The sequence below is a fragment of the Chinchilla lanigera genome, unplaced genomic scaffold, assembly GCF_000276665.1.
Source record: "Chinchilla lanigera isolate Chin_1 unplaced genomic scaffold, ChiLan1.0 scaffold00049, whole genome shotgun sequence".
NCBI lineage: Eukaryota > Metazoa > Chordata > Mammalia > Rodentia > Chinchillidae > Chinchilla > Chinchilla lanigera.
Genome location: NW_004955450.1, coordinates 4,093,671 through 4,110,737, shown reverse-complemented (window position 1 = coordinate 4,110,737; position 17,067 = coordinate 4,093,671).

Sequence of the window (17,067 nt, the reverse complement as noted above, 5' to 3'; positions counted from 1 at the left end):
CCTTTTACCCAGAGGCCTAGGGTAAGAAAGAGGAGGAATAATTCTCTGGGGCCTGAGTGGTGTTAGTTACAAAGCAGATGCTGGCACTGCAGGTTGTTGGTACCAGGCCTGGGCACTATATCCAGGGTACTAGAGATGCCCACATGTTCTTTAAGAAGTTAATTTTTTTTTATTAGAAATATATGGAAAATTCTAAGCATGGGGTGTAGCTCACCTCTGAAAGTTATGCTATGTTATTGTATTAGAAGAGATTGAGGGATTATTGTTAATTTGCTAAGGTGTGATAATGGTATTGTGGTAATTTTTAAAATTCATCTGCTAACATTGAAGTATTTATGGATGAAATAAAGCGAAGTCTGGGATTGGTTTTGTAATGCCGCAGCAAAAAAAAAAAGTATCAGGGAGATTTATGAGATCAGATTGGCAAGAATTAATATTCATAATTGTTGAAACCAAGTGATGATATACGAGGGTTCGTTTTATCATTCTTTCCACTTTTTATATCTTTGAAATGTTTCATAATACAAAGTCAAAAATAATGAAACAGAAAAGGACAGAAGGACTGTGGGAGACGGGGAGACAGGGAGCAAATGAGGAGAGGGTCCAGAGGTGTCCCCTGAGTCCTGGGCAGGCAGCCACACACTTCTCCTGAGATCAAGGAGAAAGATAGGACAGTGGAAGGGAGCAGGGCCCTGGATGCAAGAACCTCTGCTACCAGCTTGCTGCAGAAAATCGGGACAATATAATTTGGACCCAAAATTCAGATCTAATAACTTTTTGCTGTCATGTGCCTGTTCCATCCCTCTCCCTACCTGCGATGACAAGGGAGTCCTTGAGACAGAGGCCAGATCTCTGTGATAGCTGTTTTCCATATCACTTTTATTTCATTTATTTAGTTTTCTTGGTACCGGGAATGGAGCTCACAACCTCACGCTTGCCAGGCAGGCGCCGTGCCGCTGAACTATATCCCCAGCCCTCCATATTACTTTTAAAACTAGGAGATAGTTCAAGCAGCTACAGAAGAATATAACAATAGTTTAACAAATATCTGTGTACCTACCATTTCAGCTTTTAACATCTTAACATTTTAAGTTCGTTTATTTTGTTTTGTTTTGGGGGGCGGGTACCGAGAATCAAACTCAGGACCTCATGCTTGCCAGACAGGCACTGCGCCACAGAGATAAATCCTCAGCCCCAAATCTTAACATTTTGCCATGCTTGCTTTAGACTATTTTTTTTGGACCTGGGGATTGAACCCAGGGCCTTTGCACTGAGTTATAGCCTCAGCCCTTTCTTTAGTTTTTATTTTGAGACAGAGTCTCAGTAAGTCACTGGGTTGCCCAGGCTGGGGTGAATTTGCAATCTTCCTGCCTCAGCCTCCCAGAGTGTTGAGGCTGTAGGCATGCATCACTACGAGCTGGAATTTGGTGTTGATCATTCTACCTAAACTCCATATGTATGTAACTATACACAACATAGAATGAGATGGTGCATATTTTTAAACTTTATTTGAATTTTATTGTCCTTAAGTGTCTTTCTGCAGTTTGCTTTTTTCACTCATGTTTTTCAAGATTTATCTGTGTTGAGCCTGATTGTATCACACAATTTATTCATTTATTCATTTTTCTGTTGATGGACATTTGGGTTGGCTTCAATATTTTTCTACTACAAACTATACTGAAATGATAATTTTGTACCTGTGTTCTCAACCATTCATACAAAGGTTTTGGTTTTTTTGAGTGTTTTGTACCAGAAATCAAACTCAGGACCTTACCTTTGACAGGCAGGTTCACGTGCCACTGAGCTGTATCCCTGGCCCTATTCAGAGGTTTTGACTTAGCTGCTAGTAGAGTAATTGTTGATTGCCGGGGTATATAAGTCTTCCATTTAATAGCTCTTCTCTAAGAGGCCCTGTCACACCACCATTCTTGATTTTTTTTTTTTTCGGTCTTTTTGAGAAGAATTTATTGCTGCTATCTATGAGAGCCACTGATATTTTTACCTTTTCATACTCTTTAGTTCTAATAATTTTACTGTATATTATTTTGACTTTCTATGCAAATAATATTCTACATATTGATGGTTTCACTTATTTTCAATATTTCTGATGTCTTTGTACTATTAATTTATGCTTTAATAACAGAATCAGTGGCATTTTTCCTTTCTAATGTCTTTTTTCCCCCTGTCCTTGATATGACCCTCATTACCTTATTAAAAAGCAGTGCTATCAAGGGGCGACCTTGTTTTATTCCAGACTTTTAAGGGAATACTTTAAAGAGCTTAGGGAAATGTTCCCTCTTCCTGTTCTTATTGGCCTAATCACTTTTTAAATTCTCTTCAGCCTGCTTTTTTGTGGCTCTTAGGAAGATCTTCCCTGTGCTGTGTTGACACTCCAAGTTGCAGCAGGGCTTGTGTGAGGGCTAGACTCTTCCAGAGATGCTGCAGCAGGAGGTCACCACCACTGCCAAAGCAGGGTGAATTTCCTCTGTCCCCAACTGCAGTTGGAATTCACGATGCTGCAGAGCAGGCCACAGTGAGCCAGTGTCCTCCCCTAGGCTTCATGGCTGCTTTCTGCCGAGCCAGCTTCGCTAGTGGGCAGATTTCTCCGAGCACCACTTTTATGAGCAGAACACTCTCATCTGGGACTTTTCCTGCAAGTGGAGGACCCCTGTGTGTCACAGGAGCACCTACCTTTGGGAAGTTAGGGACAGTTGAGTTTGAGGAAGGTCAGAATGGCACAGGAGGCCGAGGTCAGTAGATGCGATCACTGTGACAGACAAATCCATAACCCATGAAGAACAGCAGAGCAGGAGATGGGAGGATCTGGCAGTGGACAGCAGAAGATGCAAAAGGAAACATTAATTGCATCCTGGCTAAGGACCAGGTCCCAGGTAACCTCTGGAGCCAGTAGTAGAGAAAAGGATTCCATAGCTTTAGCATAGAGATACTCTTTGTATATGAAAGAGTGCTGATCTATGCTCAGAGATGCTCTTTCACCTACAAAGTAATGCAAAATTCCAGCACCTGAGGGACTGTGGCTCCCATTCATACTTACTATATGCAAAGATAGTCTTATTTCCTTTGCTCACCTAGAGCACTGCCTACTATACAAAGGCATTCTACCTTTCCATATTAAATGAGTATTTGTTCAAATGCAACCCACACAGCACAGAGCCTGCCACACCGTGATATGGGAGTTGTCATGGCAGCTCTGGGTGCTGGTTCAAGAGATGCTGGGTGAATGAGACCTTCACACACTCAAACAGATGGATCTCCCTGACCAGGCCTGAAACAAGAGAGTAGCTCCAACCTCCCACCCCTTCCCTGGCCTCTGTGTGCACCTTCTCTGAAGTGTGATGGAGCCAGACAAGAAAAAATTGACGGGAGCATGTCATCTCACCGTCATCCCCCAGCTCATCCTTATCTGCTCCTGTTTCACTGAGAGACACACACGGCCATGTGGTTTGCTGTATTCCTTCCCCACGAGCTGTCAGCTTGCCTGTCAGAATTTATTCTTGCAAAACCATCAGCGATCAGAACACACTGTAGATGGTCCCCTTTCCTCTCTGCCTCCAACAGAAGCACAGGAAAAGCATGGATCACATCTTTTATTTCCTTCCCACCTCCTCTCTTCCCCCTGTCCCCACTGCAACCTCAATTCCGCTTATTCTAGTTAGAGACATCAGAACACTAAACACAAGATTCCTCAGATTCCTTTGCATGTAAGCTGCTGGGTTCAAAGTAGCTTTTACCAAATAAATGCACTCAAAAGGCATTTGGAAGAAACGGGAGGGAAGCCGTCATACTGCCACTGGTGATGGAGAGTATTTGGAGGCTGTGGCCCCAGCTCTGAATTCCAATGTCTAGTTTTGCAGGACGAGAGTCAGTTGTGGTGGTAGCAGCAGTGGTTTCCTGAGAGATTCAGCGCTGTGACCATTTATTCAGTAGCCTTGTGGCAGAACCTTGACTTTCCCACCACAGATCTCTTCCCAAAACCTACCTCATTGCTTGTATTAAATCCCATTCTGTGTAACTTAATTAGAACACTTTTTTTCTGAGCTGAACTGATTGATACCATCTGTCCTCTGTTAGATCCCCTAAATATACAACCTGCCCAGGAGAGAGTTCAGCTCAATTCAACTCAGTCCATATTGTGTATGCCCTGACCCATTTTCTGAGGGCCTGTTTTCAGGAAGTTCCTAGTATAAGATACTGATTGGATTTTGCATCCACTGTCTTTCCAATCATAATCCTGCACTGGATGTATATTGGCATTGCTTTTAATCACAAGCATGAGAAAAGCCTACTGATTAGGTAAGCAGTGAGGGGTTTACTTTTCCCACACAAACAGATGTCCAGGTTAGAAAATTCAGGACCACATGGCAGGTCAAGGCCCTTATGAAGAACTAAGCTTGTTCTGTCTACTTGCCTTACCACTGTGTGTAGGTGTGTATATGTGTGTTTCTCTTAAATAGAATGAAATAGTTTCTGAGTTCAGACATCCCACCCAAGCTCTAGACAGGAGGAAAAGAGGTTGAGGGAGGCAAAAAGCAAGCAGCAAAATGCAATAGCTCCCTCCTTATCAGGTGTCGGCTTTTTATTTCAGAAGGAGAGCCCTCCCTGAGGTCTTCTGTCTGCATCTCATTAGCTAGAGCTATGTGATCTCATGGATACCTCCCTCTGCAAGAGGGATGGGGATCTAAGCATTTCATTTGCTTTGTCATACAGCAGTGATGGTAAACCTAGGGCACCCGTGCCACAGCGGGCTGTTTGTATCACTGAAAGCTCTAAAAGGCTCGCCATCACTGTCATAGAGTAAAGTAGGAAAAAATATGGTCAAAACAGATGCTGAATCAGTTAATCTATATTATCTGCCAGGGAAAGTGTTATTCCAGTTTTACAAGTGAGCAGTCTAAATTTGAGAGCTGTCGTATGATATGTCTGTGTTAACTAAGGGAGTGTGGGTCACAGGTAAGATATCAGTCTGTCCCGATGGAGCATCGGTGCCTTGGCCTCTGAGAGGTGGTGAGGCCTCTTTGTCTTGTCCACTCCAGCCTCCTTGGCTTTAGTGTATCTCGTAGGCATCCCCAGACCTTGGATAGGAAGTACAGATTGGAGGAAGTATAACATCTCTGACAGCTTTGAACCCAGGTATTGAGACACCCATCTTATCATGTTGTCCTAGAGCTGAAGAATGGGATATATAAGCCATGTATGGTATATACAGGCTACTGTGGGAAGAGGGACTCAGGGGAAGTTTCCACTGCAAGTAACACCTACTCATCAGGGTCACTTGCCAGCTATTTTGTATGGCACCAGCAGGGAGCCTCAGGGACACCAGGGAATTGTGTTCATTGTGGAATTGAAATAGGGGTAGTTATACCATTTAGGATAGTTGAAGAAAAGAAAACAGTTGCCAGCTGTGGTGGAGCATGCCTATGATCCCATCATGTGGGAGGCTAAGGCAGGAAGATTGTCGTGAGTTCAAGGCCAGCCTGGACAACATGGTGAGTCCAGGACAGCCTGAACTACATAGTGAGACCCTGTCTCCAAGAAAGAAAGAAAGAAAGAAAGAAAGAAAGAAAGAAAGAAAGAAAGAAAGAAAGAAAGAAAATAAAAGAAAAATGGTGAACAAGTAAATGGTGGAGGAAAGGTAGAGGTAGAGGAAGGTTTTTTGTCCTCATTGGCTTGATGGCTTAGGCTTGAGGGGAGATGAGCTATGGACAGCGACCTGGGGTGAAATGTAGCATCACAGAGAGGCACTGAGATAGTGCAAGGGTAGTGGCTACTATGGATCGGCTAAAGGTAACTAGGACATTTTGAGAGACTTAAAGAAGGTTTAAGTAAATGGAACAATATACTGGTACCATGTTCATAGGTTGGAAGCCAATATTGTAAGCAAGGAAAGTTTTACAACACTGATCAACAGATTATGTAAAATCCCAATCCCAATCCCAATCCCAAATTTCTTTTATGAAACATAACTACAATGTATATGGAAGTGTAAAAATTTATCCAAGATGTTCTTATAACTGAACAGAGTAAGAGAATCGGGATGTGTTATGTACATGTGCCAATTCCCCACAATGAATATAATCATTACGTACCGCAAACATGTACTAAAAAAAATAAATAAAAAACCAAGGTAAAGGCTGGAGGTGTGACTCAGAGGCCGAACGATCCCCTTAAATGCATGAGGCACTGAGTATAATCACCAGTGCTGCAAACAAACAAAGAAGCAATGACAATAAAAAAGAAGAAACGAGGGAAGAGGACTTGTTCTAGCAGATATCAAGATTTGCTATGAAGTAATTCTAACTAAGACAGTGTGGTGGGCCAGGGATATACCTCAGTGGCATAAGCACCTGCCTGGCAAGTGCAAGGTCTTGAGTTCGATTTCTCGTACCAAAAAAAAAAAAAAAAAAGACAGTGTGGTACTGGTGCAGAGATAGAAAACTGAACCAAGGAAATAGAATAAAGGAACATAAAATAAAAAAAGAAACATGAAATAGACTGTGCGTGGACAGACACTTGATGATAACCAGGCAGAACACTGGGGAAAAGATTGGAATAACAGGGTATCCATGTGGGGAAAAAGAAAAAAGAGAAGAGAGGAGAAGAAAAGACAAGAGAAAATCTGGCTCTTAGTCCCACATCATCTACAAAACATAAATTTCAGATGAATTGGGAAATGCTTGATAGACTGGAGCCCTAAAAATTAAAGACAGAAGCTGGACATGGTGGCAGGCACCTGCAATCCCAGTATTCGGGGAGGCTGAGGTACAAGGATGGCAAGTTTGAGCTCAGTGTGGGCAACTTCATGACTTAGTGAGACCTTGTCCCAGAATAAAAAGAGAAAATGTAGCTCAGTGTGAAGGCCTTGGATTCAAACCCCCACCTCCAGTACCAGGGGGAAAAAAAAAGAATAACAAAACCTTTAAAAGATAATAGAAGAAAATATCTTCATGACCTGAGGGTAAGAAAAGATTTCATAAGTCACAAAATAGTACTAACCATGAAAGAGAAGACTGTCCCACATTAAGACCTTTGTTCATCAAAAGACCCTACAAGAGTAAAAAGATAGGCCACAGGTTACGAGGAGATATCTCACACACACAAAATCCAAAGAGTAAATATATTTGAGGAAAGGGATTCAATTGCGTTTTTAAAAATTTTTTATTTGTTTGTCTTTTTTGAGACAGGGTCTCGCTATGCAGTTCAGGCTGCCCTTGAGCTCACTTTGTAGCCCAGGCTGGTCTCAAACTCGCAATGATCCTCCTGCCTCAGCTTCCCAAGGGCTGGGATACGGGCGTGCGCTACCACATCCAGCTTCAATTGCGTTATTAACCACGGAAAAGTCACAAGGAGATTCTATTACACACCCATCAGATGAATAAAAAAAATTAACCAGCACCTATAAGCATTGGTTAGTGTGTGGTGTAATGAGAATTCTCTCGCTGTTGATGGGCAAGTAACTTGGCATAACTGCTTTGGAAAACTGACATTTGCTAATAAAGTTGAAGATTTGCATATCTATGAGCCAGAAATACCTGTACTAGAAATATGTGTACAAGAATGGATGTAGGCAAGAATGTTCATAGCACCATTGCCACAAGAGCCTCAAACTAGAAGCAGCCCATGTGACCATGAATAGTAGAATGGAAAATAAACTGTGGTATATTTGTACAACAAAATATTATATAGCAACACAAAATGAGCCTAGTTAAATGCAACCACACAGGTGAATCTCACAAACACAATTTTGACCAAAAAGGCCAAAAGAATAAACAATATATGATCCCATCTATGTGCCATTTTGAAACCCAGCAAACCAAACTACCCAGACTAGGCTTTATCCTTAGGTAGGATGTAGTTACCATAAGGATCAGGACTGTGAATATCTCTTAGGGAGGAGCAGGGCTGTGATTCAGAAGGGGCACCGTGGGTGCCTCAGAGGGGAGATAAATATTCTCTTTCTTGAGTGTGTTGACTACCTGTGTGGTCAATACATGAGAATGATTAAACCCTACTTTCATGTTGTATGCACTTCCTGAGTATTATATTTCAGAGTAAAAAGGTGTAAAATAATACGTATTAGATTTGGAAAGGACTTTAAGAGGCCCTCTGGTTTAGGTCCATCCTGTCAAACAGATCAGATGTCTTTTGTCTCCATTTTCAGATGAGACAATTGAATCTGAGAGTTTTAAATGAGGCGTCCCAAGCCATTCAAGGGTAATCATCCAAACCAGGAGCAGAGCCCAAACCTCCGCCTCCCTGGGTGATACTCTCTCCAAACTCCTTTACATTTCTTGATGCAACAGTCAGCAATGCCCTGCACAGAGTTAAGTAACATGGTTGGGAAGAGAAATTTCCAGGTGGCCTGGATCATCTCTAGGAGTAGTGAGGAGGCTTCATCCTCCCTGGGGTCCCGCCTCACGTCATGGTCCAGGCAGTGTGTGGAGCTGGGATGGAGGCTTAACCTGGAGGGCTCCAGCAGCTGCTTGGGGTCTCTGAGGCTGTTTGTGGTGGAGGTGCTTTTATTTCCCTGTTCTGTTCCACATTCCCCAGCTGGCCCTTCTGGAACTATAAGCCTGGCCGGTGTGATTTGTAGTTTGATTACCTCTTAGTCAAGAAGAGAACTTCCTAAAAGAGAGCAGAAGTTCTGAGACACATATGGGCAGTGTCTAGCATAGGGCCTGGTACAATGGAAAAGCTCAAGCAGTATTGCTTTGACATTTATTGAATGGCCGGCCTAGGAGGGCTGCTGGGGGAGATGGAGGAGGGGAAACAAGATTGGCTGATGATGAACAAAGAACCATTCCTTACACGGGGCAGTCCCAGGTCAGCATATGGCCTTTATCAGCACTAATCTCTGGAGAAGGGGAGAGCAATGTGGGTGGGCAGCCCGTTCCAGCCTGGGCAGGGGCAGTAGGGGAAATGCAGTGGGGATACTCCAAGCCAGCCCTCGGGACCGCGGTCAGTTGGACCACAGCAAATCCTTCATGTGAGAGTGTGTCACTTAGCGTCCCATCAGAGCACCTCACTGCTCCTTCTGATGTGGCATTCTGTGGGGCCATATCCCCGTCCCTGTCCCATTGTCCTGAAGCTCAGTGAAGCTCTTTTGTATCTAAAGTCTCCTCCTCATCCCAGGAGAAGCTCTGCAGGGTGAGGCCAAGCCTCCTCTACAGGGCTCAGCATGGAGCTGCTCTCAGCAGCTCTTCAGAATCCCCTCTGACCATCAGGCCCTCCATCAGCACTGTGCTCCCCGGGCCATCTGGGTTTCAGATGATGGCTCCCCAGACATCATGATTTGCAGTTTTATAGGTTGAAGTACACTATTTCATCCTGGCTGTCCCACGGCCCTAACCCTTATGCAGTTATTTGCCCTGTCCACGGTATTTTCAGCAACCAGTGTAATTAATATGCTGTCTAATGTATTTTCCTGGAACTGTGATTATCTTCAAGGTTTCTCAAAGCTTTTTACAATAATTACTGGGAAAAGGCTTGGAGAGCACTAACTGTGCATGTGGAGTTAGCTGTAATCTGGTCCTCGGACACTTAGAAATTAAAAATCTCTCCAACTGTGTCTACCTTCCTTTCTTTGCACTTCCCAATTTTCAGGTTAGAGGGCCTTCCAGTTGATTGAATAATGGGTTCATGGAATCCTCTAATTAAAGCCAGACCATCTCTTTGTGAAAGTGCACACTTGACAGTCTCTATCTGGATCATTCTAATTGCATTCTGAGGGTACCAAGGGGCCCACCTTGAAGGAGCAACTGTCTTGTCTGAAGGTAGAAACTGCAAGACGGAGAGAGGCGGGAACACTCAGGGGCTATCCAGTTCCGTGTATGGCTGTAATAAGAGATTTGTGAGAGCAGAGACCTGCTCTATCTTGGCCACCTTATATATCCTGTCTCTAGGACAGTGGCCACCACTGTTTCCAATGCTGGGTCCTTTTGTTTTGTTTTGTTTTGTTTTCCTGTACCAGGGATTGAACTCATGACCTTGCACTTGGCGGGCAGGCGCTGTACCACTGAGCTAAATCCCCAGCCCTCTGGGTCCTTGATGCTCAATGCTGATTGCTTGACCAAAGAAATGGATGGATGGATGGATAGATGAATGGATGGATGATTTGCAGCTGTGTTGTCAAACTGACAACCTGGGAGGATTATCTGGATGGTCACCTGGATATAGTTTTAATCCCATATTTCAAATTATGGGAGTATCAGGAGAAGGTTCTGGATGTAGAAGCCAGACTTGAGTGAATGCCATCTCTCTCCAATACATGTTTCTATAAGGAGCCTTCTCTTGTGACTCGTGGCCCCATCTCAACACAGTAGTTTCCCCTTTACTTGGGGGGGATATTCCAGCATACCCGCACCATTGGGCACCCCAAAATTTCACTGTTGTAGGAGGTTCCATGAGTTTTTGTAGGATTTACCTCTTACTGTCTGGCCCTCAGGTGTATTACCAGGGCTTCCAGGATCCTTATCAGCTCCTCCTTCTCAGATCTGATTAATGTGATTTCACCAATATGGTGTCTAGCATGAAGTCCTTCAAAATATCGAGATGAGCAGGGTCCCTTTCATCTGTACAGTGACAGAGAATAGGAAAGTGAACTTAGCTCTCAGGCAGGACCAGTGAATGTCTACTGCTCTCTGTCCTAGGTAAATAGAAACTGCTATTGAGGTGCTTTCCTAGTGGAGATTAAAAATAACACGCACCAGCTAAATTACCAAATTCTGTGTTGATCTATATTGTAAAATAATAAATCTGGCACTACAGCTGTGATTGGGATTTCTATGTGTTTAAATGTATGGTCATCTACCAGCATTTGCTTTGATCCACTTGATTTTTAGATCCTTCAGAGTCGTGCTAATCTTTGTGGATCCACCCAGAATGCATTATGACTGACTTCTAATTTACTATCTCAGTTGTTGGGGTTAGGTGCGACTTAAGGGGCTTCCTTTCAGTCTTTCATATTACAATGGGTTTTTCTTCAGAGGCCAGGCAACCAGCTACTGAGTATATCCATCCAAATTATGCAATCAGAAGCTGGGAAGGTGAACTTGGACCAAGATTCTATGGAACACTTGCTTCCACAAAAGCTTGGAGATCATCATGGCATTTTGTGTCCCTTCTGAAGATCTATCCGGTGGCCTTCAGAAGACCTGGCTATCACCCTGCACTAGTGTGTAATTACTGTGACAAATGACCACAGGTTCTTTTGGGGAAAAGAGTGAAGATCACTTGATATAACTTTTCAGAAAAGGGGCACAGCCAGCTTTCAGCAAGTGCTCTAGAAACTAGAAAATAGGTGGGAAATCGTAGTTCCATGATGCTTTTCTATGGCAGTCAACCTTCTGCTCACTCTCTCTTGGTCAATTTTGAGCATATAGGTTAAGCAGCATTCCCATTGGCCATCTATTTTTCTCGCCCCAAGGAACATCATTGTCTATTAGCCAGTGTCTGTGCTATTCTAGAATTCTATCTTCTCACTGCAACCAGAGGACCTCAGTTCTATACATCTGTTACCATCAATCCTGGACCAGAGAGTAGTCACCACGAGCCCCCTCAGTAGCATATTCCTCATTACTTTAATGAAGGAAATGTCTTCTGAGCCTTCCCAGGCAATATAATCAGCTGGAGGGCTCACTGGTATTACATAATAAATCCATTCTAACACAAGGTTATTTCCTTGGAGCTTTTGACCTCCTCTACAGTACCCTTCTAAGGCATCTCTGCCTAATTTCCTATAGACCATCATGGTTCCAAGCACTGAGGAACCATTCCATAGAAGGATTAGCTTGATATCATCAAATCTTCCACATCCAGCCTACAATCTAACTTCACATATCCAACATTTCAGAATTTGTTCCAACATATGTGTTTCCATATGGGAGTCGTGTCCTGTGCCCTTTTGATTAATAATCCTTTTTATTCCATAGCAAAGATGGTACTGCCCCACTGGGGTTAGGTGTGGCTTAAGGAAGCTATGCTGATGCCTGAGAGTGTTAACAATCTAGAAGCAAGGAGTGGCATGGAGGGAGGGGAGGGCCACACCTCCCGCTTGCTCAGAGGTTTCCCGGTTCTCCAAGGCAGATACCCAGATGTCCCCATCATATGTATTAGAGTCCTGATTTCACCTTTCCTGGGTCCTGATTTTTGCATCAGACACTTTTTAGGGCTATGAATTCATCTTCTTTTATAACTCTACCACTCTTGCAATCAAATCTTGGCCTGATTTTTAACATAATTTATCCTCTAGCTGCAGGAGATGAGGATTGCTCTAAACATTGCCGTGTGGGCCCTGTGGCCTTCACAGTGTGTCCTGATTTGATAGCAGGCTGACATCAGCTTGCTATTTTTTTCCTTCTAGGTTTCTATGGCAGATAACAATAGCCAGACAACTCCACCATCCCTACAATTACTCTTGTCCCTGTATCTCTCAGGTGCTGGAGCTGCTGAATAAAGCACCGTGTCTCCTTTCACACGTGGCACATTCCAGATCATAGGTAAGTGTGTTATTAATTGTGATAAGGTAGCCTGACTGCTGGTATCACCACCCCTTGTACCACTGATTGACACTGGGTTAGCAGGTGATTCAATCTCATAATCCCATACTGAGGATCTGCTTCTTTGGGTGACTTTTGGTACCAGTTTTCTTAGGATCAAATGAAGGATTTGGGTCTGAGCAGCTTATTTAGAAGGTGACAGGCAGCACTATAGAGATAGAGAAGAGAGACCAGGAAAGGAAGTAAGTCAGTAGAGGTTATATCAATGTGCAGGTTTCCACTATGGTGTCAGCTCCTCTCTTCCCATTCATCATGGTTAAAAAAAAAATCACTCCCAGGAACCTTAACTTCCCAGCCCTTCTGGTTTATTTCACCCATGAACCAAGTGAAAGCTCTCAATGGAGAGCCACAGGTGTTTACATTGCTGTGAAGGGGATGAATGCTGATGGGATATAAGTATGTCACTAATGGTACATCCTCTAGTAGGCTAGATGAAAAAAATCCTCCACCTTCACCTCCCACACAAAGAGAGATGTCAAGGAAGATCAGCTTTCTTTCCTTAGGGAAAAAGTTATCTTTGGAGAATTTCTAACCGCGGATCTGTACCTGGCATAGGCTTGCTGTTTGGATTTATACCCCTTGATGGCCTGGAAACTCAAACTAAGAAATTAATATAAAACGTATTTCAGGCCACTGATACCCATGGGATGCTTAGGAAGAAATACAGACTTCTTTTATACAACAAAAGGAGGATGCTTTTTCATAAGGCCAAATGATATAATTATAACCATTAAAATGATACTTAGAACCAAGGCTTGGGAGAGGAAGACAGGGGAGTTGTCAGGTATAGAATTTCTGGTTTTTTTGGTCCAGCACTGGGAATCGAACTCACCACCTTGTGCTTGCCAGGCAGGCACTGTGCTGCTGAGCTAAGTCCCCATCCCAGGTATAGAATTTCAGTTTTGCAAGATGGAAAGTTTCCAGAGAGCTGTTTGAAAACAATATTAGGGGCCAGAGATTTAGCTCAGTAGCATAGCACCTGCCTGGCAAGTGTGAGGTCCTGAATTTGATTCCCACCAAAAGAAAAGAAAACAATATGAATATTCTTAATACCACTAGTATGTATGCTTAAAAACCATTATGTTGATAAGTCTTACATTATGTGTTCTTTACTACACTGAAATGATGTGAAACATTTTTAATGGCAAGGAGAATGCTTATGTTAGAATGTTAAAGAGAAAGAGGGACACAGAATTTGATAAGCCATCTTTTCTATGAGAAAAATACACAGCTATGATAGAGGGAAAAGGTTTAAGAGAATACAGTAAGATGCTAACAACACTGGCTGGTAGAATTGTGGGTGATTCATTTATTTTTAAAATCTATTTTAGTAATGTATCACTTAAGATACTTTCACTTGCAAGAAATAGAAAACTCAGTTGGAACTGGTTTGAAAAATAAAGACTACTTATCCTACATTGTTAGTGGAAATATAAACTAGTACAAGTACTATGGAAACCTGTGTGGGGATTCCACAAAAAACTAAAAATAGAAATACTGTTTGGTGTAGCTGTACCTCCCCTGGGTATATTCCCAAAAGAATTAACGACATCATACTATGGTGATATGTGCATACCCATGTTTATAGCATCACAATTCATGATAGCTAAGGTCTGAAAATAGCTTAGAAGCCTGTGAACAGATGAATGGATAAAGAAAATGTGGTGTGTATATATACAAGGGGTGATCGAAAGATATGGGGAATGTTCAAATTTTTAAAACTTACTATACTACAAGACACCTTGTAGGCTGGGCATGGTGGCGCATGCCTGTAATCTCAGTGCTCAGGAGCCTGAGGCAGGAGGATTGTTGCAAGTTCGAGACCAGCCTGAGCTACAAAGTGAGTTCAAGGCCTGCCTGAACTGCACAGCGAGAAATTGTCTCAAAAAGACCAAAAAAAAAAAAGTTTTTAAAAAAATGATATAAGTGTGTTCAAAGCAAGGGAAAGTATTTTGAGTATTTTGAAAGGTATTGATGGCAATGTGTCTTTTACTATACTCCATTTTTTATTTAAACCTTAAGCCATATTTTTTATTATTCTTCACTGACCAACTGTTTTCAGCAATTTCTGTCCAATAAAAACATTACAGTGTGTCCTTATTCACTGTGTCTGAAACCATGTGACTTTGAGCTCTCCCCAAAAGTCAAAATGACAATGGAGAGTAAATATTTTGAATCAATTCAGGACATCAAAGCAGCCACAAACAGCGCAACTAAAGTCATGAAAGAGGATTTCCAGAACTGCCTCAGAAAGTGGCAATAATGATAGAGTAATGTGTATGAAGTGAAGGGGAATTTTTTGAGGGGAACTAACGCCAGTGTGTCTTCTTCTGTATACTTTTGATCACACCATGTGCACAACGAAATATTATCCAGCCATAAAGAAGAATGAAACTTTCTCATTTACAACCAAAGGTGTGGAACTCGGGTCCATAAGGCAGAGAGAAATAAGCTAGACTTAGAAAGTAAATGACCACATTTGATATGAGAAACCTAAAGTAGAAATAAATTTTTAAAATAAAATAAAGGAGAGATGATCAGAAACTAGAAAGGAGACTCTTAAGAGATGGAGAAGGCGACCAGGGGAAAGAGGAGGAAAAAGAGACGGAAGTAAAGAATTGAAAATGAGCCAGGTAGGTCAGATGCATTACCAACTCCCCAAAATAAACATCACTATTTCATGTTACAAACATGCACTAATTTTAAGAAAGGGAAATAAAATGAAAGAAGATAATATTAGTCACAAGACGTAAAACTTGACTAAAAGACATAACGGAGTGGCTAGATAAATGGGGAAAGGACCATGTTTGTGGACCGGAAACGTCTGCGTTGTAAAGGCATCCGCAACCTCTCCATCAACATATTCCAGGGAACACAATCAAAACCCAGCCAAGTTTTAAGCAAAACAAATTATCTTAATATCCAGAGGGATGAGCACAGATCCAAGAATAGCCAAGATGCTTCTGAAAAAGAGTAAGAAATGGGAGGTTTTGCCAGCTTGGCAGCAAGACTTGTTACATCTCTTTTTTTCTCCTTTGGTGGCAGGTACTGAGGATGGAACTCAGAACCTTGCTCACCTAAGCGCGCACTCTGCTGCAGATGCTTTGCACATATTTTAAATAGCCAAGCAGTGTAGCACTGGCTTGGGAATAGGGTGGATCAACAGAGGTCTAAGCTAATGTTTGAACCCCTGGGAGATAAACCATACCCAAACCATAGCATAGAAGTAGTGCAAATACAGATCCAGCTCAGGGCTTAGAACCTAGTAGGGACTCAATTACTGGTAAATATCTCTTATTACCATCTCAAGAGACTGGTTATAAAACTTCAGACTGTCGAGGAGCTTAGCAACTTCCTTGTGGGATGATTCGCTCTAAAGTAAGGAAGTAGGCACTGGCTTGTCCATAATTTCACCCCCGTGTTTGGGCGTGAACTATCCATTCATCCACATTGCTCCTGTCTCTATAAATACAATGGGCTGACAGCCATTGGTGCTGGCAACAGCTCTTTCTGAGCTGGAATTTCTGACAGCTTAACTTCCACAAGCTGTTCATGAGTTATTTCGGGGGAGATTTTGCTGTCAATCACATACCCCTGAAGTGGACTGCACAGGCCTGCTTTGTGCCCAGGGTCACGAGAGGGGTGGGAACAACATTTGCTTCTTGGAAATAAGCACACTGGTTCATGACCCATAAAAGGAAGCCAAGAAAAGACATGTATGCTAAACAAGGAAAGGAAACCGTGCTCACAGAGATCTCCATACACGTCAGGCACGGCGCTCCTTGTGGAACCCTCATAAGAATTCAGGCAACAGCTTCCCATCTTACAGGCAGAGAAACTAAGGCTCCGTGATGTTAATGAATCTGTCCCACTGGTAAGAGGAGGGGCCGTTTCATATCTAGGGCTTGTTGATTACAAAGTTTTCCCAGTATTTTCCAGAAGTGATGCTGTTGGTATTTGGGGCAGGATGGTTTTTTACTGCATGTTTAGCAACTTCGGTCTCTGAGCATTCGAGTTCAGTAAGTTCGATACACTCGGATCACTGTAACAACTAGGAACACTCTCACATTTTCAAACCTTCTCAGTGAGGAGTGGGATGCTGCCCCGCAGGCTGAGAACCCCTGAGATAGCTCTATAATGAATCTATCTGTAATAGATGAAGCAACCTCCTGTTTCAGAACAGGATTCTGACAGAGCAAGAGGAGAGAAGGAGCTTTGCAGAGGTGACTGTGAATGGTGTCACCAAGCGTGGAAATGCACGTGTGAATCTGAGGATGTGAATTCCCAACCAGAGCCAACACGCAGTGCTCCTCCGTGGACAGTGTGCCCGTGCCAACGACTGCGCGTGACATGTGCCCTGGAGTATCACTCTTGTCCACATCCGATCTCTTCGGTCCTGCCGAACCCCCTCCTAACCATATCTCACATCCACTTCCGGTCATCATCCCTCCTAACTGTTCTGCCTCAGACCTCTTCGTTTCTCATCTGAGCC